General features: G+C 36.6%; 1 pseudogene; it reads right to left on the reverse strand.

Annotated features, from left to right (window-relative positions):
* Positions 1-3,567: 3,567 nt before the first annotated feature.
* The window catches only part of LOC149181274 (oligopeptide transporter 4-like), a 74,639-nt pseudogene continuing 54,550 nt past the window's right edge, over positions 3,568-23,656 (reverse strand).

Genomic DNA, 23,656 nt, shown 5'->3' on the forward strand with positions numbered 1-23,656 from the left:
CATTAATTACATCCAGCCGATCATCTCATCCATTTACGAGCCATCTTTATGAGGTGTAGGCATTATCGAATTAGGTTGAATCCACACAAGTGTGTTTTCTGTATAGAAATGGGTCGGTTACTGGGGTTTGTTGTTTTGAAAGCCGACATTCATGTCGATCCCTCGAAGGTTGAAGCCATTCTCAAATTGCCTCCTCCTTCATCTCTTCGCCAACTCCAAAGTTTGCAAGGGAAACCAAACTTTTTATGTCGACTCATTCCTAACTACACCGAGATAACAAAGGGTTTTACCCGGTTGTTGAAACAGAATACTCCATTCTTTTGGGATGAGATAGCTGACAAATATTTTGATGCACTAAAACACACGTTGACCCATGCACCATTATTGCATCCTCCCAACTACAACCATGACTACTTCTTATATCTCACTGCCTCGCATTCCACCATCGGAATGGTACTAGTTCAGGAAGATGAATTCGGTATTGAACATGTGATATATTACCTTAGTCGAACCTTAAATCCAACTGAGCTAAAATATTCACATGTGGATAAATTGGCCCTGGCAACTGTTCAAGCTGTCCAGCGTTTTCGTCATTACATTTTACTACGCAAAACTACAGTAATTTCCGATTGCAACCCTATGATCTATATTTTGACAAAACAATTGCTAGGGGGCAAGTATTCCAAATGGATTGTTATCCTCCAAGAATTTGATTTGGAGTTTGAAAAATCTAAGTCAAATAAATATTTAGCTTTTGCGGAGTTGATGTGTGACTTCCCGCGTGCTGACACCGAAACTGTGGCGGAAGAGCCCATTGCGGACAAATCCTTGTTTCTAATCAGCACTTTAGATCCCTGGTATGGAGATTTCATAGTTTATCTCCAAACCCAATCCTTTCAGCCTGAAATTTCAAGGTCAAAGCGTCGGAAAATAAGATTCCAATCCCAACAATACAAAATTATTGGAGATACACTTTATCGTCGTGGGGCGGACTCTGTTTTTTGATGTTGTTTAATTCATGAGGAAGCTAAAAGGGTTCTAAATGACTGTCACTCTAGAGCATGTGGTAGTCATATGTCTGGGTTTGCCACAGCCCAAAAGATGTTGCACCCTGGCTATCTCTGGCCATCCTTGTTTAAAGATTGTATTAACGCGGTCCGAAAATGCCACAACTGCCAAATTTTTGATCGAAAGATGCGTGCTCCACCTGCTCCTCTCCACCCTATAATTGTCGTCGGTCCTTTTGCGAAATAGGGTATCGATTTTATTACATGTAACCCTCACTCGGTCGGGGGGCATGCGTGTATCATCCTTGCGGTAGATTATTCTACCAAGTGGGCCAAGGCGATACCTACATTTGAGGCAGACGGTAAAACTACTGCGATTTTCGTTTTCAATCATATAATTGCTAGGTTCGGTGTTCCACAAGCTATTATCACTGATCATGGGCATCATTTTCGAAACATTATGATGACTGAACTAACAGACCAACTTGGCCTGCATCGTGATAGTTCAACTCCATATTATCCATAGGCTAATGGTCTGGTTGAAGCCATCAACAAAGTTCTAGTCATCATGATCTGACGAATCATTGGGATTCATAGGTCGAATTGGCATAACATGCTATTTTCAGCACTTTGGGCGTATCGAACCTCAGTAAAAACATCAATTGGTTTCACTCCTTTCCAACTCGTTTACAGTTTGGAAGCTCTGTTACCCATTGAATGCATAATCCCATCATTGCAAATGGCCATAGAATTACTTCCAGCCACTTCCGAAGAGGAAAAAAGTTTGTTGTACTTGGCTCAACTAGATGAGAATCGACGTGATGTTGCACTAGCAATCAAAACTCATGCCAAACGTATTAAAGCTCAGTATGATCGAAATGTTACACCTCGTAATTTTTCGGAAGGAGACCTATTCTTACTGTACGATCAAGCAAATGATAAATTAGGCACTGGAAAATTCGTACCCATGTGGCAAGGTCCTTATGATGTCAAGCGAAAGCTGGAAAAAGGGGCCTATGAATTGGTAGACTTTGACAGAGTCTCTTTAGGTAAACCCAGAAATGGTCTTTACCTGAAGAGATATTATGCTTAAATCTGGGTGTGGAGATTTTAGTTAGGTTAGTTTTCTTTCTAGCTAGTGTTTTTTAGATTAAAAAGTGTGCTTAGCTTAGATAGTGTTTTTGTCATTATTCCTTCTTATCTTGATTTTACTCTTGATATTGCAGATGTCGACGTCTCTCCAAACATACATTGGTTTTGCTGATGGTGCTTGTCGTAATACATGGAACATTTCTTCCGCAGCTTGGGTTATCTATTCGCCCTCTGATGAGTTGGTATCTATGCATGGGGTAAGCCTCGGTCAAACAACGAACAACATTGCAGAGTATAGTGTAGTGATTGAGTTATTATCTGAATCCATCTCATTTGGGATTCGGAGTTTGATTGTGAGGTTAGATTCTGAACTCGTTGTGTTACAGCTTAATAGAGTTTATGCCATTAGAAATCCAGTGTTACTAAGATTATTTTTGAGAGTTCGTCTCTTGGAACGTGAATTTGAATATATTGAATATCAGCATATTCCGAGATATTTAAAAACATTAGCAAATGCAATTGCTTCTCGAATGTTAAGTAGACATTTGCAATAATCAAACCAGTAAATTTAAAAACATTCCATAACATGTTTTACAAGATAACCAGTAATAGTGATATAGCATAGCATAGGAGTGTGTCAAATATACATCGTCTTTGATCATAGGTTGAAAAACACCTTATGATCAACAAAAATGATAGTGCAAAAAGCAAAAATGTCAAATGAGTCTACAATAGGTGATCGTCCTTTCACTAGTGATGATCATGATAAGAAACCACTGCATGGGCCACCCTACAAAGGAACCTCCTGAAAGGTCCTGGGACCCCAATCACATAGCCCTGTAGCCTAAGAGGAATGTCATTTGTGCTGGTCTCTGGAATGTCTACTGTCAAATGCTCTAGATGGTTTTCCAATTCGGCTAGGGTCTCTGTAGATTCGTCCTGTGGGGCTAGTGCTGCTGCAGTTGGCTGTTTCCTCTCATAAGGCCGGAGACTGGCTGGTCACTGTGGACCTACATCTGCATTTGAAACTTTTTACTATCAGTTTTGGGATGATTTAAAAACAAAAGAATAAAATAGATTAGAAAATGTTGAAAATGATTTTACCTGAGTCATCCCATTACTCTCCTGGTGGAAGAGCCATGTCTGGGTCACCACGATAACCCATCCCAGCATAAGGAAAATCTTGAATAGCAAAACCTTGGTTCTCCAACCAATGAAAATACTTAGGATGAAATTGAACAACCTATGAACCCTCCTTAGGATGACGGGCCATAACTGCAACCCAACGCATCAGTTTGGGCTCTCGGGGAAGTCTAGCTCCAACGGAAAGATGTTGTGGGACCAACATTGGGACCCTCTCTAGACCAAATCTCACAACTAAGAAATCATATCCAAAGCCTTTCAGTTGTCCATTCTTTGCTTTAGTCAGTTGGCCTTTTACATTAGCCAACTGACCATCAAATCAAAGTTAATACATTGGGCAACCATCCACTTGGATACCCTTAGGAGTGGGGCAGATAGCTAAAGGGCAATGCTCCCCACCTGTTCCCCACCAATTTATAGATATGTTTTCCATACCTAAGGCGAAGTATAGTAGTATAGCCATAAAAGCCAAACCAGCATCCAGGCCTACAGAGAACACATAATTGTAACAATGCCACCAAGCCTTCCGATATTTAAAGACAAAATAGTTGAAAATGGTGCCAACCGTGATCCAAGATGTGTAATTGACTGTACTGGCTGGAGGCATATTGGCTATAGCTCCCAACATAACTGACATGTTGATTAGAAGAATTCACTTGACATTTGGAAAGGCCTTGTGCACCAACCACACTAAAAGTGGAGCAGTTGCCCCGCCCAAGAAGAACCAATTTAACTGGGGATACATTCCAAGTTTGCCAAATATCCTTTCAGGACCAGCCAAACCCCATATGACTGATGCATTGAAGAACACATGATCATTAGGACATGTTCATGGGCTACTTGGAGACAAAATCTCTGTTTGGCATATATCTTTCATAGACTCCAACATCCACCATGCAACTCCCAAGTTGACTATTCCAGCCACTAATGTGCTTATAAACTGCATTGCATCCACAAGAGTTCAGTAAATAGAACAGAACAAACGTGAGCAGCCACTAACTTGATCTTCTGCAAATAAAGTAAATATGGAAATTTCATTCTGATTTTCTAAAAAAATGGAATACCTTGTTCTAAAGAACCAAAATTCTAAGGTGTATCTATAATATAGAATGTTTATTTATAATATGTTTGGAAAGTTTCATAATGGTAAAGAGAAATTTGAAGCTAAACGAAAGCAATGCTAGATCTTAGACTTTTGTGAACCATAATGATAATGAGTTTGTCTTTCGGATTAATCACATAATGACTATTTGGTCGATATTTCGAGCCATCTAATGTGGTTTTGAACCTTTGTCCGGAGGATAAGCCACATTAAAAGGTTGGAAACTTCGACCAAGTCGTCATGATGTGTGATTAGTCCAAAAACAATCTCAAAAATAATTCTTTTATCAATTTACCAAAATGTTCAATACCAAGTTTAAACAAAACTAAGTTCTTTTGACCAACAGAATAAACTCCTCAACAAGTGCCAAAGCCTAACACTAGTTCCTTTGACACTGAAAGAATAAACTCCTCAAAAAAATTAATTGGTTTCTCAACCATCTAATAAATAAAAATCTAGTTTTCTGGAGCAGTTAATGGTCCAAAATGAAAGGAAAAATAACATTTAATTTGGTAGAACAGTGGCTATTACTCATTTTTAAATTATTTGTGCTTCAATATGAAATTACTATCTGGACCTTTTCCAATGGAGGGTTAAAATGGTATTAGAATTGCAGAGCAGAAAAAACAAAAAATGATGTTTATGTTTATAAGTTGGGTAAGTACTATACGCATAAAGATATATCTATATATTAGTATAGATCTATCTCAAGTATGAATTTAACATAAACGGTGAGGGATCAAATTTCTTCAGGTATAAATTTTTTAGAGTGCAAAATTTTATTATTTAAATTGTATTTTCAAATGTTAAATAAATTATATATAGATACTGAATAAAAGTAGTTTTTATTTTTATCTTAATTTTAAAAAAACAGACAATCATAATTACTTATCTCGTACTAAGCCGTAGAATAAACCTCCAGACTCTATATTACTTTGAAAAAAAAAAATATTTTCCAAATAACATTAACATACCTGTACAAGGAACATAGAACGTGGTGGGATTTTCATGTAATGGCCGAGCTTGAAGTCTAACAAGAAAGAAACTGCCTGGCTCATGCTCATGTAACCATAGACCTTGAAGCAAACATTAGCAATAGGCTTCCCAGGGAGGATATATCCCATTATGTATTCGGTGATAACGTTCAAGCCTGGGTGCTGTGCCAAAACCAAATAAGGAGATAAAGTATACAAAACAACCAATAAAATCTCATCTCAAGAAAACTGAAAATCCATTTGCTTACCTGATTAGTAGTAGCCGTGATGTACTTATAGGAAGAGTGAAAGATGAAGCGATAGCACAGGCAAAAAGTAAACCCCACCATGGTAGTTGTACCACTTCCTTGTAAACCTCGCAGAGTACGATGGCAACAGCCAGATTCCCACACAAGAGAATGTAGAACCACCATTTTGGGATATCAGGGTATTTGCGCATCAATTTAGTAGGGATAGCAGGCTTATTGTTTTTGGATGCTGCTACAGCACGCTCCCAATAATAATGTCAACGATTACTGTATAGCACACTCCCAATAATAATGTCAACGATTACTGTAATTAACAAGACAAGGGCAACTGCGTAGCGGCAGTCCCTGCCTATAAGAGACTATGCATGTTCTCCAGGTAGTTGTGGTTCCATTATCCGGTATCCATAAGGAATCAGAGCTTTGAACAGCTACATGTGTGCCACTTGTATCCGGAGGAATCAGAGCTTTGAATAGCTCCAACTCCTGTCTGCGAGTATCATTGAAGAAAGGGAACTTGTATACATGTTCATTTTCGTCTCTTCGTCTATCCATTGCCTCTGTTTTCCCATTTGTTTCGTCTCTTCATTTATCCATTGTCTCTGTTTTCCCATCTTGTTGGGAAAGGGATCATAATACCAGTCACATTGTCATGTGCTTCTGCGTGTGTCAGTGTGCTTTATGAGAGTGTTTGAACCTCATCCCAATAATAGAGCTACCCTGCAATTTTGCACTATCATAATTTGATTGAGTGATGAATTTTATATAATTAGATATAAAATTGTATAATATGATTAATAGACTGAACTACAATATGAATAATAGACTGCAAATTTTTTATAAGATTTTAATAGTTAAATAATAGACTGCAAATTTTTTATAAGATTTTAATAGTTAAATCAATGCATGGAGAGGTTTGTATCTTTTGCCTGGTAAACTTGAAATAGTATTTACGTGGGTGAGCACGTATTGGAGTTTTTGGTGGGTAAACTTGAAATAGTATTTATGTGGGTGAACACGCATTGTAGAGAAAGAGGTAACATGCGGAGGAAAATCAAGCCAATGAGACCAAACCACATCGGAGGTGTGCCGGAATAGGGGTGAGCCCTTTGTTCGCTTTTATTATGAACACACGCCCAAATACCAAAACAACCAAATAACACTTGCAACGACATTTATTGATTGAACTAAAAAGCAGACACGTTTTGAATATTTTCCATGCCACCTTATCTCACGCAGAAACGCAGCAAGAACTGGAAGGATGGTTCTGCAGCCTAGTGATTTGGGGTCGGGGAACCACTGCGCTCAGAACTGGAAGGATGGTTCTGCAGCCTGTCGATTTGAGGTCGCGGAACCACTGCACCTAATGATATTTTCGAACTGGATTCCCCCTAATGATATTTTCGAACTGGAAGAATGGTTCTGCACCCTGTGGATTTGGAGTTAGGGAACAAATTTGATAGATGGCCATAGTGAAGGCAACAAATTTGCTGACCTAGTGAAGCTTTTGACAGAAAAATTGTCTGCAAGATGTGTAGGCATTAAGTGCTTGGATACTGAAACAGGACGAAGTGAAACGAGTTTGAAGTTCTTGTGCAAGAGATATCTCGGCCCTGCATTAAACGTGGAAAAGCGTTTTATATATCTTACCAAACAATCTTGGAAGCTGACGGCTTTATCATTGATCAATATAATAGACCTAATGTCTCCCCCTGCAGGAGAAAGTTGTTACAGGCATACTTTTAGGCATATGAATTTGTGGATTTGGTCGATGAGTCTAATCAAGAAACCGATAAGTTGCTGAGTAAAACTGCAGATGGTCTATTCGAATCCTTACGCGCAGTACCTCGAGAGTCCACGGGTATTTCAACAGCACGACAGGCAGTTCACGCAATCAATAATCTCGCGAAAGAAAGTAAAGATCAGGCTGAGGTGAATGAAAATAGAGAAGACTCTGTGGATTGGAAGAAGGTAGCGGCAGGGAACTGGTCTTACAAATTGTGCAAGAATACAGATTGCACATCTGGTGAATTTACGGAACTATTGGATGAATTTCAGAGCTCATTAGCAGACATTCTTGGTGTTTGCATACAAAGAGTGGGGCCTACATTGGTGGAGAGCTGAAGGAAATGGGCAGTTGATCTGCAGGGAAAGAAACTTGTGGAAGCAATTTACACAGTGGGGAAATGGAAGGGTCTGATGGAGGAGCTGGAAGAGTGACGATGGAGCATCACCGCAACAACGACAAATGCAGAATCGAGCATGGTATAATTTAGCTGTATTGGCTTTTCATATTAATTTATGTACCTTGTATTTTGTGAGAGAGCTATGTAAGTCTTCCCCTTTATTGCCTATTATGGAAGTGAGTTACTCTTAAAATGATAGACCCAAATATTGAATTGGGCGCATGCAAAAGTTTTCGTCTATCTGTTATAAGTTGCAAATTATGTTTTTTGGTAGATTTGTTTATGCAAATGCTTTGTTGGAAAAGTCCTAGGCGTAATTGCAGTGTGTAGTTTGTAGGAGCGATGTTTCATAATTGACTTAGTTCATCAGCATATTGTGCTTTGCCGAATTGCCGAATTGATTTTCGTCGAATTGCCGAATTGATTTTCGATCCTTAATTTTGTTGCCTTCCTAATCCCTTAATGGATTAATGGCCCACAATAGCTGTAAATGTGACATTTAATTGTGGAAATTTCTTCATATTGTGCTTTGCCGAGTTACTGAAAGCTATTAATGGAACTACTGATATTGTGCTTTGCCGAATTACTGAAAGCTATTAATGGAATTACAAAAACTTGAATTACAAAATTGCACAATTGCATAGAATTCAATCATAAATGAAAATTGAAAATTGACTGTGAAGTATATAATTCCCATTGAATCATCAATAAAAATTTATTGTGAAAATTTCTTCATATTTTGTTTTGTTGAAAGTTATTAATTTCTTCATATTGTGCTTTGCTGAAAGCTATTAATGGAATCACTGATAGTGTGCTTTGGCGAATTACTGAAAGCTATTAATGGAATTACTGAAACTTGAATTACAAAATTGCACAATTGCACAGAAATATTGATTCCTGAGAAAGAAATGGAGCAAGCAAACACAGAGACGAAAGGGCACCAATAAGGTCCCTATATTGATTCCCCTCAAAGCCTAAACGCAAAGGTAAGTAAGGAGAACCTGACCTCAACTACGCAAATGACAGCTTTCCAATTGAATATTCCTTCAAAATTTCCTATAAATTCTTTCTAGGGGTTTGTTCTTCTGGTCATTACCATCACGCTGGCAGAGATCAGATATCTGTGTCTGTGCCTTGTTTCTGCAGGATTTCTCACGCTAGCAACCCCCTATGATTTTGCTGTCTGTTTTACCAGGTCAGTGAAAATGGGTGCATTCACCCTTCTATCAAGCTAGATTGATGATGCCACTAATCCTACGTACAGGAAGAAGCGCAAACAATTATTTATGGACAAACGTGGATGCCTCTGCATAGACTTCAATGCAGGGCACGGAGAATAGGCACCAGAGAGAATTTAGAATAAATTAAGTTGCGCGCACATCGGGCCAAGTGAGGCGGGCAATAAGAGGGTAAACTGAAAACTTTGGTTAAAGTTTTCTTGCAAAGAAAGTGCCTAGCATAAGCCCAGCGTAAACTTTGGTTAAACAATACTTAACCCATAGAAATTGACGATCAACGCGAAAATTAATAGCAAGTCAACACCGTATCTAACGCTATAGTCCTTGCTGCAAGTCAACGTCGTATCTAACGCTATAGTCCCTGCTATGCCAGAGGCAGAGACTAATAATAATATCAATGTCTATGTCTATTATAATTAATGACATCTAGATTACGGATTTCATATTCTAAAATATTTCAGAAAATTATAATTTAAAATTCTAAAATATTCTAGAAATTTATAATCAAACATTTTTACATTTAATTAAAAATCAACATCCTTAAAATAACAATAACGAAAATCAAATCAATAAAAAATCAAAACTTAAATTCTAAAAAAAATCAAAACTTAAATTCTAAAATATTCCAGAAATCTATAATCAAACACTTTTACATTTAAAAAAACAATAACGAAAATCAAATCAATAAAGAATCAGAACTTACTTCCCGTAGAACAGAGCGACATGGGTAACTGTAGAAGCAATGGTGGCAAATCCAAACGCATAAGCGAGAGAAAAAAACAAACTTAGATGTATCTGACCATTCTGATTGTACGCAGCAAGATCCAACTCAAATTTATCGTTCACAATCGCTGAAATATTATAATTTTGACCTTGGGCATTGTACAAATCCGAGCTGAAAAGAGGAAAAGCCTTTGAATTGTACATGTTAGTGCCCCAATAAGCAAGAGGGGCTGCAAAGTATACTACGAGCACATAACCAACGAGTTGTTTATAATGCGATTTTTTGGAGATTCTGGTGACGGAATCCAGTAGAGAAAATTAAGGTTAAATTTGATTTGTAATATTTAAAATGGTTTTTTAACTGCATATTTGGATTCGGCAGCCTGAAAAACCCCTGGGACTTTTTGATTGTGCAGAAACTAGCTATCAAACTTGCGATTCCAATAAATTGCTGTCGGATTTTGACGGAAAAAACCCACCGAAAAAATTCCAAAAAATCTCATTATAGACAACTGCGTAACCAACCATGGCATTCATAATGGCAAAGAATGGAGAAACCAGAGGACTGAACAAGAAGGCTGCGATGGCGCTCCAATCGAAACCAAAGGCACCCCAGTCCGAGGCCACTCGTGCCAGAGCCAATCTGCTGTGCTGTGACAGAGTGAGGCCAAATCCAACAAATCCAGGATACGCTGGTCAGGGTGGAGAATAGAAAACCGGGGAATACATAATAACTAAAGCTGCAGGTCATGGCAATGAAGAAAAATGTATCACGAGACATCCCCTTTCCTTGGTGTTTTTCATGCAATACCCTGCATGTCAAACACAGAACCTTCTCTATTATCAATTCTCACAGTATAATTAAATGAAAAGTAACTTAATAGTGGACTGGCTAATTATTATTTTTCAATTTCATCAAATTTATGTTTCTGAATTTGATAAGAAAAAATAATTAAGCTAAGAGATTCACTGTCCAGAACGAAGATACGAAGGTGATATGTAATTGCTTCTGGATTAGATGCTCATTTTGTTGCCGAGCAACAAAGTATGAAGGTGATATGTAATTCCCTCTGTATAAGTGCTTAAAATGGATTTATATTGAGTAAATAGTAAATTCATTAACCTAAATATGATTTACTTAAAATACAGTAAAAAAAACTTTATTAAGAAAAAATTCTTGAAGGTTCATTCTGCTACATAACACAAAAATATAAGAGTATCATCATCACCGTCATAAATATGTATTTCCCTCCAGACTAATATTACATCAATACTTGAAATAAATTTATATTAATTAAATTTAACCTATCAAATAATAGATATATCAACATAAACATAATTTACTTAAAACACACTAAAAAAAACTTTATTTATACCGGAACAGGGTCACCTGGACCAGTGTGCTAGGCCACCACATATGTGCAAGTTCTACAACATATTTATGAAGCAGTCCATCCCATCCATATCCTAACACCTGATTCATCACAGCACAGTATCAAAAACTGATAAATTTACATATATGTATTCACAAAGATAGAAATGAAATCACATACTTAATAAAACATTAAAATTCTAATGGTTATAAATTTACATATATGCATTCACAAAGATAGAAATGAAATCACATACTTAATAAAACATTAAAATTCAAATGGTTTGTATATTTGGCTAGAAAAAATCTGGGTTTATAAAATTAAACATCAAACTGGTGTGAGGTTGGTTTTTTGTTTCATCAAAAAAATCCTTTCCCTATGGATCTTTTTTGATATCCCTTTGGATCTTATCTGTTTCGGATCTTAGTTGTTATATACTCTATTTTTCTACTCAATTTTTTAATTTAAATCTGTGAACTAAGGGTATATATTCTATTTCTCTACTCTATTTTTTGAATATAAATTTATAAAATTTCTAAATTTCTAAAAAAACACACATTTTTTCCTTTGCTTTATCTCTTGGAATTTAAATTGGTTAGGCTTTATTAAAAAAACACATGTTTGTCCCCACTATACTGGATTAATAACTTCCTCAGTGTGATTAATCATTGATAATCTCCCAAAATAATAATAATAATAATAATAATCTCAAAAATAATACTGCAAACACTCCCCAACACCTGAGTTGTTAACCACATGGTGAATCGGTAACTATCAAGTTTAATCCACGGAGACCCAGGATCAAACCTCATTGCTGCCACTATAACAGAGCATAACCAACCACCTGCAAGTTATGCTAAGATCCTATGATTTTAGCAAGAGACCTGTAGAACAGCAGGTCACTGTACTCCATGAGATTTGAACAACACCTGCTACAATGAGCCAAGCTGCGTAGAAGGCCTTAATGATGTTGAAGATGCCCACTGCGTAGGCCGATCCATTACCGAAGCACACCCTGCAGTGGCAAAGATTGTGATGAGGATATGCTCTTTCATATTGAAGGGCCCTGGATTCAGAGACACCTCCCCTAACAGAGGCACTCTGAATGTCCGCGTTGGCAGAGCCGAGGCCATGAAACGCCCAAGGGGAAGGGCCGCCACCTGCACTGAAATCTGTGTGATGACAAGTGGTGCCTTCCTGTAGCTGAAGAATTGGTTCAAAAACGAGAGCAGCACGCATGAAAGCATCCCCAGAACCCACGTTCGAAATGTCCATACAAGAATAGTAGGATCGTCTTCTGTACTCTCATTCTCCTCCTCTGTACTCACTTCCAATGATCTCTTCGTTGCCATTCTAATTCTAATTCTCTACACCACAGCAACAAAGAGCTATTTAGACCTGAATAGCCTGGCCTAACTTATAAGGATAGGCTGAGATCTTTGTCTGTCACTGAGCTGATCTATCCACCCCTTCAGTGGAAACAAAGGATTATTAATATTTATTTAATCAAATAAAAAAATTACCAATGTAGTATCTAATAAAATTTTGATATAAAAGATAATTTTAAATTCTTATTGTAGTAGTGTTTGAATCATGTTTTTATTGTGGTAATCTAATCATATTTTTGATAGTGTAAATGCATTCAACACCATCGAAAACTCTGGGGCACCCAAAATCCTAAAATTTGACAGCTATAACCTTGATCTACAAAAATCATTGCTGGATTTTATCAAAATATTGCCAGATTTTCCATGATTTCCAGGACAAAAAACAGTCTGGTTAGATTACAGCATTAAAAATAATATATAAATATAAATTAAAACGTTAAATTATATAAAAAATTAGTAAAGTTATATAAAATAAATGATTGGTAAATGTAACTTGACATCCATCGAAGATAAAAATACTAAATTAGTAAAATCATATAAAATAAATGGTTGGTAAATGTAACTAGACATCCCTAGAAGATAAAATACTACTTATCTCATAATTCATCTCATATTACTTAAATTTAGAAAAGCGATTACTTGTTTAAATTATAATTTTCCTTTAATTATTATTAATTATAAGAAGAATTAATAATGAGTTTAACATATATATTTAAAAAACCATGCAAAAATATTCTTAACTATGGACATTCATTCCAACTCTAGCATGTATATTCTTAACTTTTAAGTAGTTTTTCTCATAATACCATGACTCATCAATACCACATGCCCAATATGACAAGTGTTGATATGACATGTTCTTCAATTAATTAATTTGAAAAAAAATTACTTAATAATTAGAAATAAATCTTAACCTTTGATTTGTGAATTAACCATTATAAATATTCTAACATATTCCATGGAGGTTAAATAGATTCTACCGTCCATCTAATAGTTACTGATAATTAAATTAAAATTCTAAATATTATATTATCAAACAAATGTGTCTATTAATTCAATTAATAAATTTACATAGTATAATTGACTTCCAAATTATTAAAATGCAAAAAATAATATTTTACAAACTACTCGACTTCCAAATTAATAAAAATAAAATATTTTACAAACTACTCTATATTAGAATTACCATTTTAAAACAAATTAATAAATTTAATTTACATGGTGTTACTGACTTCCAAATCATTACAATGCAAAAAAAATATTTTACAAACTATATCTATGTTATAATTACCATTTAATTATGTTGAGCGTGTCCAAGTGATTATCCCTGAAGACTTTGCTGGGACATATGGTAACCCCTCCTTTAGGGCACTTTCTCTTTATACTCTTTACGCAAGCATCCATGTATAGGAGCTAAAGGTGTTTGGATACATGTATCAGAGAATAAGTCAACTTTGCCAAAAAGTCAAACTTGAGGGTGGAAAAACTAAGGGTTGGGTGACAGCTCATTTCATTTTTGTGATTGGAAGAGGGTTTCTAAATTATTATTTAAGTAGTAGGGTTTAAGTTTCATATAATATTTTAGAATATATTTAATAATAGTCAAGATTAAAAATAGATATTTATTTCAAAAATGGTTATGTTTTTGATTTTTTTAATTAAATTGATTAATTAAAAAAAATATATATAAATGTGTCATATGAACATAGGTTATAATTTATTTAACATGTGGTATTAGTAAATCATCATGTTATACCAATGCTTATTTAAAAGTTTTAAAAATATTGTTATATATTCATTTTATTTTATTTATATAATTAAATAGATGTATATATACTTAGCTCTATATTAATTCTTTTAATTATTATTAATAGAATGTTTAATTAAATTTCGATATAAAATTATAATGTTATAAAATCAAAACCATTTATAAAAATTTATATATAAATATAAAATAAAATAATTTTTATATAAATATTAAATAAAATATTAAATTATATATATAATAGTAAAATTATATAAAATAAATGATGAACGAATACAAATAAACATCAATCCATAATAAATAAATATTTTATAATTTTTATTTAAATTTAAAAATTTATAAAAATTAATTTAAATTATAAACCATCCTACCATCAAATTAAAAACCATATACAGAAAGCGTGTGGCCCTTACCCGCGTAAAGTCAATGTTTCGAAAACCATGGATTTGACTTTCTGTTAACCAAACGAGAGAACTACAGTCAATCGAATATCTCACAGAAATGGCGGTGTGCTAATTTTGTTCATTAAGGTTTTTAGTCTAGTAATCTAGGTGTGTGAAGGTGCGAAGACATTGAATCTATTTAAATATATATTTTATACTATTAAAGATTTTAATTTTTAAAGTTACTAATAAAATGAGTTATAATTTTTTATATTTTTAAAATTATTAATTAAAACAACATATTATTATTGGTGTGTACTAAAAACAAAGAAAGCATATTTGTGAAACAAACAATAAAAATATATAATAATTGGAGTAAGTGTTAGCAAGTAAATAAATTTGTAAAAGAAGAAGCATATCATTATTGGCCTATACTAAGAACAAAGAAAGCATATTGTGAAACAAACAATAAAAAGTATATAATAATTGGAGTACGGGAGAAAGCATATTTGTGAAACAAATAATAAAAAGTATATAATAATTGGAGTACGTGTTAGCAAGTAAGCAAATTTGTAAGGGAATTTGTAATTTATTTATTTTAAGAATTCTCTTGAAGTTTTGGATTCAATAAAATAAATTAATCATGGCACAACCCACAATACTTTGTATTCAATTGAAAATCATGTGCTATATCTAAAGGGAAAAGACAAACTCCTTAGTTGTTGCACCTTAGCCCAAGATCATTGAGTTAAAAGTTAAGTAGAAATAAAAGTAGCTCATTGGAGTTAATGCATGTTGGTGCTACCGGAACTATTTGCTTTTATGGATGTTTCTTTTCACATATGAATTAATCTAATGGGATATTGCCTTATCTATGAATGATAGAAAAAATGCTTGAAAAAAAGTTTCAAAATAGCTTGAGAACTTTGGTTGTAAGAATAAGTTTCCTAAGGATATGTAATGGACAAGTTATAATAATATTTCAAGAATATCTCTAGAGTTGCAAATTTCTCTAGGGACCAAGTTTGTTCAATGCCAAGAGAGAAAACAAAATGTCAAGCAAGATTCTTTCCAAAAAACTTTGCAGGTGGGGAGTGAGGGTGATCAAAATGAAATCACTATGGGGTTGCATCCCGTTACCTTGTTACCTTTTGTCATTTATTAGCAACAACAACTAGAGCTTGAGGAATCAAATTTATCAGATTTGAAACATCATGAACGTGAATCAACTCATGTCGAAACAAAAGTTTTTGTTGTTCATGTTAATGATATTTCTTGTTCTGCTTCATTCCCAGAGCATATAAACATCAAGAAAGGACTTGAGAAGAATCAAGGTAAAGTGGAGAAAACGATTAGCTTAGAAGTTCTTCAGCAATACTTTGTTGGAAGCCTGAAAGGTGCTACAAAGAATATTAGTGGTAAACACTTTATCCAAATCTATAGAAATTTTGTTAAGCCAAGGGTTGGGTTTTGCATATTTTAGAAAATCATAATAGGAAAAATGGCATTTTTTCCAAAATTCCTGAAAGGGAAAAATAAACAAGTGAGAAAAACTCAATTGAAAAAATTACTTATTGAAGATGGATTATCTGTGGTCTGTTTTATTCCACTGCCACTTTTTAGGCTGTTGCAATTGACAAGTATGCTATTAATTTATTTCATTTCACAATGGTGGTATGTTGATCCTGCCATTTCTTCTGGTGAAGTTGTCCATTTCCATGTGCCATCAAAACAAACAACCATGGCTTTCTATATTTCCCATAACCTGGGTTCTCAATGGTGGAATGCCAAGTTGGTAAAAGTGGGGTGTTATTACAGTGCCCGTCAAGTTTCAAGTCTCACATAGGATTATTATTTGATATATCTTGGAAATTATGACAAATTCTTTTTTTTATTTGCTAAAGCAAGATTCGTACCTTCATAATCATTAAATCAGAAAATTATTTACATACAATACAACCATCCACAAGGAAACATGGATCCTAAACAAACACTACTTACTAGAAAACCCAGGGTCACGAGTTAAGTGTTAAAACTCCAACCCTAACCCACAAAACTAACCACCCAAAAAAACAAAAATTAACAAGGTCACATAATCAGCCCGAAAAATCTGGAAAAGGGGACCAAGCTCCCACCCATAGCAGAGGAGGACCTCGTTGAGCCAAGGCTCCCACCAATTAACTGTGTGGACCCCCCAGTAAACGCGTAGATTTCTGACCGTCAATCCTCCCAAATTGATCCAACGGTAGACGTGAATATCGCGCCGCCTAAAAGCCTGCCCTTTAACCTTATGGCCCCACTTACAAGCTTGATAAATCACAGCCATAGATCCACTTGACTTGATCCAACGACGAAGGAACACATTGCACCGAGCAAAAGAGCTGTTGGTTAACGTGCGATGAGGGTGGAAAAGAAAACCACCCCTCTTCCACGTGTAGTGCGAGGAGTGTGATCGCTCCCAAATTTTGAAAACCACTTCCCACCCGAGAGACCCCCGATATACTGGAAACCACTCAGCAGGCAGATTCGCGTCCTTTGACAGTGAAGTAGGAATATTCTGGTTGCTGTTGGATCCCAGATTCCAGCATCTACCACTTTCGCCTTTGCGACCGAATGTGAGCTTAAGCGACAAACTACCCCTTCCCTCCAAACAACTACTCTGGTAGCATACTTCTCCTAGCAACATAAGAAAAAACGAGAAGAGGAAAAACTTGCACCTCATAAATCAACCAAATTATTGGACAGAGCTTCCATAGTTTTGGTGTGGTACATTATCATATCCTCAACTACTTGGTTATCGCACTAATCCATGAAATTGTTCTGAGGCAACCTATGCCCGCCCAACGCAACCCTATACATGGTACCCTTCACTCCTTGATTAGCCAGTAAATCAACTAGTTTATTGGCCTACCTTCGCACATGGTTAAAATTAACTGTGTAGGCCTCTAAGGTGGAGCTGGATCCTTTGGAAGACCTGGATCAGTCTCTAGTGTTTTGAAACCTTCTCCAGTTCTGAGCCCCAACTAATTTTCTTTATTGTGTTGATAATTATCTTAGAGTCAGCTTCGATAATTACATTCTGCCGATTCTCCTGCACTCAGAGATCTAAGCACTGCTCCATAGCCATGGCTTCTGCCATGTTATTTGTAGCTCTACCTAAATGTCCATGGAAGATGGAAAGGATATTACCCGCATCATCCCTTAACACCCCTCCAAAGCCCGTATTGCTCGGGTTTCCTTTAGAAGCCCCATCTATGTTAAATTTCAAAAAACCCAAAGGGGGAGGATGCCAGAATTCCTGCTTAGAAACCATAGCCAAAACCCTTCTATTCAGGCCCTATGACAAAAGCCCCTGCATCCCCAACAGTCCCAGAATCTTCAAGTCGGCATTTGAGGGTGGATTTTTAGGGGTGTCTCACACTATGGTACCCACCACCTCTTTAAGTTGAGTCAAAGTCTGCTTCAAAAGACATTGAAGGGATCTTTTTTCATTTTTGAAAATTCTCTTATTCCTTTCTTTCCAGACATTCCAAATAATGAAGTTAGGTGTAAGAGCCCAAGTAGAACCATTAATTTCATTATCTGAGTAATTACTTCTCCACCTGGTTAGGGTGTTGAAGATACACCCTCTGTCCCTGTCGCTCTTTTGAAAGATGTTAGCAAAAGAATCCCACAAACTGGAGGTGAAGATACAATTATTGAGGAGGTGTTCCATAGTTTCCTCTTGGGCTTCATAGAGCTGGCATCTGGAAGGCCCCAGCACACCCATCTTCCTTATATTATCCTAGGTCAGAATTCTCTTTTGATAAACAAGCCACATGAAGATCTTCATCTTCATCCAGCCTTGATGCCTCCACAGATTCTGCCATATTCTATCTAGAGCAAGAGTGTCCATCTCGAGGAGTTTGCATTTTGCCTCCTTAAGATTAAAGGTACCCTCATTATTGTTGCCCCACCTCAATTGGTCATGCCCCCCTGTCACCAATATCCTCCTTTATTCCAGTATCCACATGAGAGCCTCAGTTTTGGTTTTCAAGGGGTTATCTTCCCTATAAATCATATTCCTCCACTTTCTCCATTTACTTGCATTATTATTTTGGTCCCAAAAATCTTTTACCTGCGATAACCCTATGATATCTGTCTCTCTTTTGAGGTCCAAAAATCGCTCATTTAGCAGTATTGGTTCTTGTTACCGTTTATCTTCCCAAAAAAGTGCCAAATCCCCCTCTCTGATTTCCAAAAAGCTATTCTTTTGAACTAAGACTTTGTTCTCCCAAGCCTTGTTCCAAATGTATGAGCCCTTTATATCTTCAGACATCCTTATATGATCGTTATTGTCCCAAGTGCTGGCATATTTTTCTATCCAGATACTAGCCCATTGGGCCTTTGCTTCTTTGACCCATCTCCACCATAACTTAGCTCCCAAAGCCCTGCTTATAACCTTTGGATCATCCAAACCCAGACCTCCTTGATTTTGAGGTTTGCAAATCTTTTCCCAAGCAACTAAGGCCCATTTCCTTTTTTTCTCCCCTTTACCCCAGAGAAAGTCTCTTTTAATGGTTTTGAATTGTTGTAAGACTCCTTTTGGTACTAGGAGAGCTGAAAACATAAAAACTGGGATAGATTGTAGAACAGCCTTTGTAAGCACCAACCTACCCACCAAGTTTAAAGATCTGATGGTCCAGTTCCTGATTTTATCCTGCATCTTAGTTATTACCAGTTCCCAGATACTCTTATGAAGAGGTTTAGCAGTAAGGGGGACTCCCAAATATTTTGAGGGAAGAGAATCTCTTTGAAAGCCTATAATTCTGGAGATATTTCTTTGTATAGCAATATTAGTATTAAAGAAAAATATTTTAGATTTAAAAACATTAACCTCCATACCTGTGGCCAAATCAAAGTCAATTAGAAGTTGTTTGTATGCCAAAGCTTCTTTGACTATAGGGACTCCCTGCAACATGGTATCATCCACAAATTGTTGATGAGTCAAAGTTTGTCCATTCTCAGAAAGTTGAAGACCCTTGATTTTGCCTTCTGCTTTTGCTTGCTTAATTGATTTACCAAGTCCTTCCATCATAAGTGTAAAGAGAAAGGGAGAGAGTGGATCTCCCTGCCTAAGGCCTCTTGAGGGAATAAAAATCTTGGAGAGGGAGCCATTTACCAAAATTGAAAAGCTAGAAGAAGTTACCAAAGCCATGAACCATCTAACCAAATTATGATCAAACCCAAAAGCAATGAGAACCCTCCTGATATTGGTCCAATTCAACTTATCATAGGCTTTAGCTAGGTCCAGTTGCATGATCATTCCAGCCTTCCTATTACTAGTTAGTGAGTGCACCACCTCCTGTGCTTGAATGATGTTATTGAGAATTTGTCTACCTTCTACATAACCAGATTGCTCCCCAGAAACTAGAGGGGGGAGAAGAGGTTTGAGTCTATTAGCTACAACCTTGGATATAATCTTGTAAAACACATTGCACAATGCTATGGGTCGAAACTTATCAGGAGTTAGGGCATTATCTTGTTTAGGGATCAGTGCAATGAAGGAGGTGTTGAGTGCCTTCAAAATAGTTAGTGAGTGCACCACCTCCTGTGCTTGAATGATGTTATTGAGAATTTGTTTACCTTCTACATAACCAGATTGCTCCCCAGAAACTAGAGTGGGGAGAAAAGGTTTGAGTCTATTAGCTACAACCTTGGATATAATCTTGTAAACCACATTGCACAATGCTATGGGTCGAAACTTATCAGGAGTTAGGGCATTATCTTGTTTAGGGATCAGTGCAATGAAGGAGGTGTTGAGTGCCTTCAAAATAGTTCTATTCCCCCTGGAATCTTCTACTGCATTTAGAATATCTTGTTTAACAATATTCCAGAAGGCTTTAAAGAAGTCCACATTAAAACCATCCGGACTCGGTGCTTTACCATTATGCATTTCCTTTCGGACTTCACTGATTTCTTCCTCCGTTACTGGCTTGTTGAGGTTGAGATTATCCTCTCTGGACACTAGTCTTGGTATATGTCTTATTATATCCTTAATGAAAGGTTCTCTGTTTGGCATGCTTTCCTGTGCAATCCCCCGAAAGTGTTGAACTAAAACAGCTTCAATTTCTTCATGGGTACTGAGTAGTTGCCCTTCCTCATCCTTAATCGAGGAGATTCTATTATGAGCCTGGTTTGCCAAGGTTGACCTGTGAAAAAATCTGGTGTTTCGTTCCCCTTCCTTTAACCATTACACTCTAGATTTTTGTCTCCGGAATATTTCCTCTTATTTGCATAAGTTCTCCCACTTGTGCTGAATATTGGTGGTTGTATCATTGATAACTTTATCAAAGCCATTCTTGATAAGGGATTGATTGAGTATCTGATTGGTAGTTTGTTATCAATAGCTCATTTTCCTTCAAAAATATTGCCAAATTCTTTCTTGTTCCACTCTTTAAGCCCGAGCTTGATATGTTTTAGTCTTTTGTGAAGTAGGAACATGCTTATACCCTGAATATGCAGATCTTCAGACCACCAACTTGAAATGTTGTTGATAAAATCTGGATGGGTGAGCCAGATATTCTCAAATCTAAAAGGTCTATTCTTGGGAGTACCAATGCCCCTGATCTCTAGTTGAATTGGCCACTGATCAGAATCTCCAAAGGGAAAAATCCTATCTTCCATCCCATTATCATTGAGTATAAGGTCCTCTAAAATGATATATCTATCTAAATTTAAGGCCACCAGAGACCCTCCTCCTCTCTTATTATTCCAAGTAAAGAGACCATTACTTGTATCAATATCAACCAACTTCATAGTGTCCATAAAAGATTGAAAAGCTAAGGCATCTTTGGTTAGAGCTCTGGTGTCCCCTTTTTTCTCCGATAATGATTTGATCATGTTGAAGTCCCCACCCAAAATCCATGGAATCCCAACATATCTTTCTCTGAGATCCATGAGAGAACCTAGAGATCTCAACTTGTCATCCATTCTCTGAGGGCCATAAGCATTCGTTACCAGATAGATCTCCCTATCCCCCACAGGTTGAATGACCACTAATAGATAATTTCTGGAAGCTTCAGCATCTATTATACCAATATTTAGGGGATTCCAAAGAATCTGAATGCCACCTGCTATATTTTCTGCCTTGACTTCTAGAAACTCAAAATGATTGAGCCATTTACTATGAAGTTCTTTAATTTTTTGAATAGAACATTTAGTTTCCTAGATAAATATAATATCTAGAGCTTCTTGTTTCATTTTGTTACTAAGTAATCTTTGCTTCCTTTTACTACCTAGACCCCTGATGTTCCAAGAAGTAAACTTCATCATTAAAGATTAGTGAAAGAGTAACTGGTTAGGTCTTTCATCTTACCCGAATCTATCATTAGCTTTCCACACTCCATCAGCAGCTCATTCTGCTTTTTCCTGCCTCTTTTCTTTCCTGGGCCTCGAGGTGATAATCTTGGTGTGTTTTTTGTAGATTTCACCCCTTCTTTGCCATGTTTTTCCATGTTACCTTGCCTTTCCACCTCACTAGCCTGAGTTTTCCATAAGTACAACTGTTGTACTCTAGAGAACTCTTCTTGAGGTAATGAATCTAACCCTCCCATGGTTCCCTGTTTCAAGAATCCTTCCAAATCTAGGTGCTCTCTGTCTAAAATCTCTTACAGTTCCTGATCCTCCATTTCCATCTCACTTTGGGTAATTTCCTGGTCCATATCCAATTCTACATCGCTCATCATAGCCTCTTTCTGTATGTTATTGTTCTTTGGTTGGTCTTTGTCCTCATCTGTCTCCTTGTCCTCTGGAATTTCCTCTATTCCTTGATCTACTTTTATAGTCTCTTCTTCCTCCTCGAGAACCTAGAACCTATTCTGCATAATTTGAGGCCCTTCGACTTGATGTTGCTTAGGACCCCTTTTGTCGCCTTTTCCTTTGTGGCTCACTTTTCGAAAGCTTTCCGTATCTTTCATTATGGAAGTTCTTCTCTTATTCTCGATTTTACTGAGAGGGAAATCTTTGAATAGGTGTCCATGCTCATGACATCTTCGACATCTGAAAGGAATATGCTCATAATCTACTATTTGCACCCATTCTTCATCAAAAACTTCCAGGGTCAACTCATCTGGTAGAGCTCCGGAGAGATCCATTTCCACACAGATTCGTGCAAAGGAAGTGTATTTTCCTCTTCTAGTGGCTTTTGAGGCCTTGATAAAATGTCCTAATTTATTTCCTATGGCTGTTAGCGATTTTGTTTGCCAGTAATCAAGAGGAAGGGAGTAAAGTCTTACCCAAACCAAAACTAATGTAAAAGTCTCTCGCTCCGAGACAAAGTTTATCATCCACGACCTCATATAGAGGCCAGCAGCTGCATAGAAGTAGGGCCCTCCTTCAAACACTCTGTCTTTATCCTCAATATTAGTGAAGACCACTGTAAAGAATCCTTTTGACCCTAGATGTAGGTCAATGCTCCCTTTTGGTTTCCAGTGGTATTTAATCCATGTCTGTAAAGCTTTTTCAGTGGGCCATACTCCCATGAATTTACAAATGATAGCATAAGTTTGCATCTGATCTCTTTGTGCCTATAGCGCAGGATAATTCAGGACCACTCTGGGTGTAACCTCAGATTTGGGCTTACAAGGTCCTTTCTGTGCCTTGCTTTTTGCTCCCTTTTCCTTGTTGTTTTCTTCCTTAGCTTTTGTGCTTTTATTCTCACAATGTTTATCTTCATCCTTCTCTTCTTCCCTGCTCTCATTCCCCTCGTCATCACTTTTGACTTCTTCCATTGGCTTCTTACCACAGTTGGTAACTGCTTGCTTGTAGGAGGTAGTAGAGCTCCCTCCTCCTCACCCGACCATGGAGAACAAAACCTACAAACTTTCAACCCTAGCTGTTCTTTGCTCCTGCTCCTCACCTCACCGGCGAATAATCTTCCATGGTTTTTTCATTATGACAAATTCTTTCATTCATAGAGATATCTTGATTTTTTTTTAGGAAGAGAATGAAATTGGGACAAATATACCACACACAT

This window comes from Pinus tabuliformis, chromosome 3_2, assembly GCF_031772625.1.
Source record: "Pinus tabuliformis cultivar Carrire ecotype Pingquan chromosome 3_2, CPIR1, whole genome shotgun sequence".
In the NCBI taxonomy this organism is placed as follows: domain Eukaryota; kingdom Viridiplantae; phylum Streptophyta; class Pinopsida; order Pinales; family Pinaceae; genus Pinus; species Pinus tabuliformis.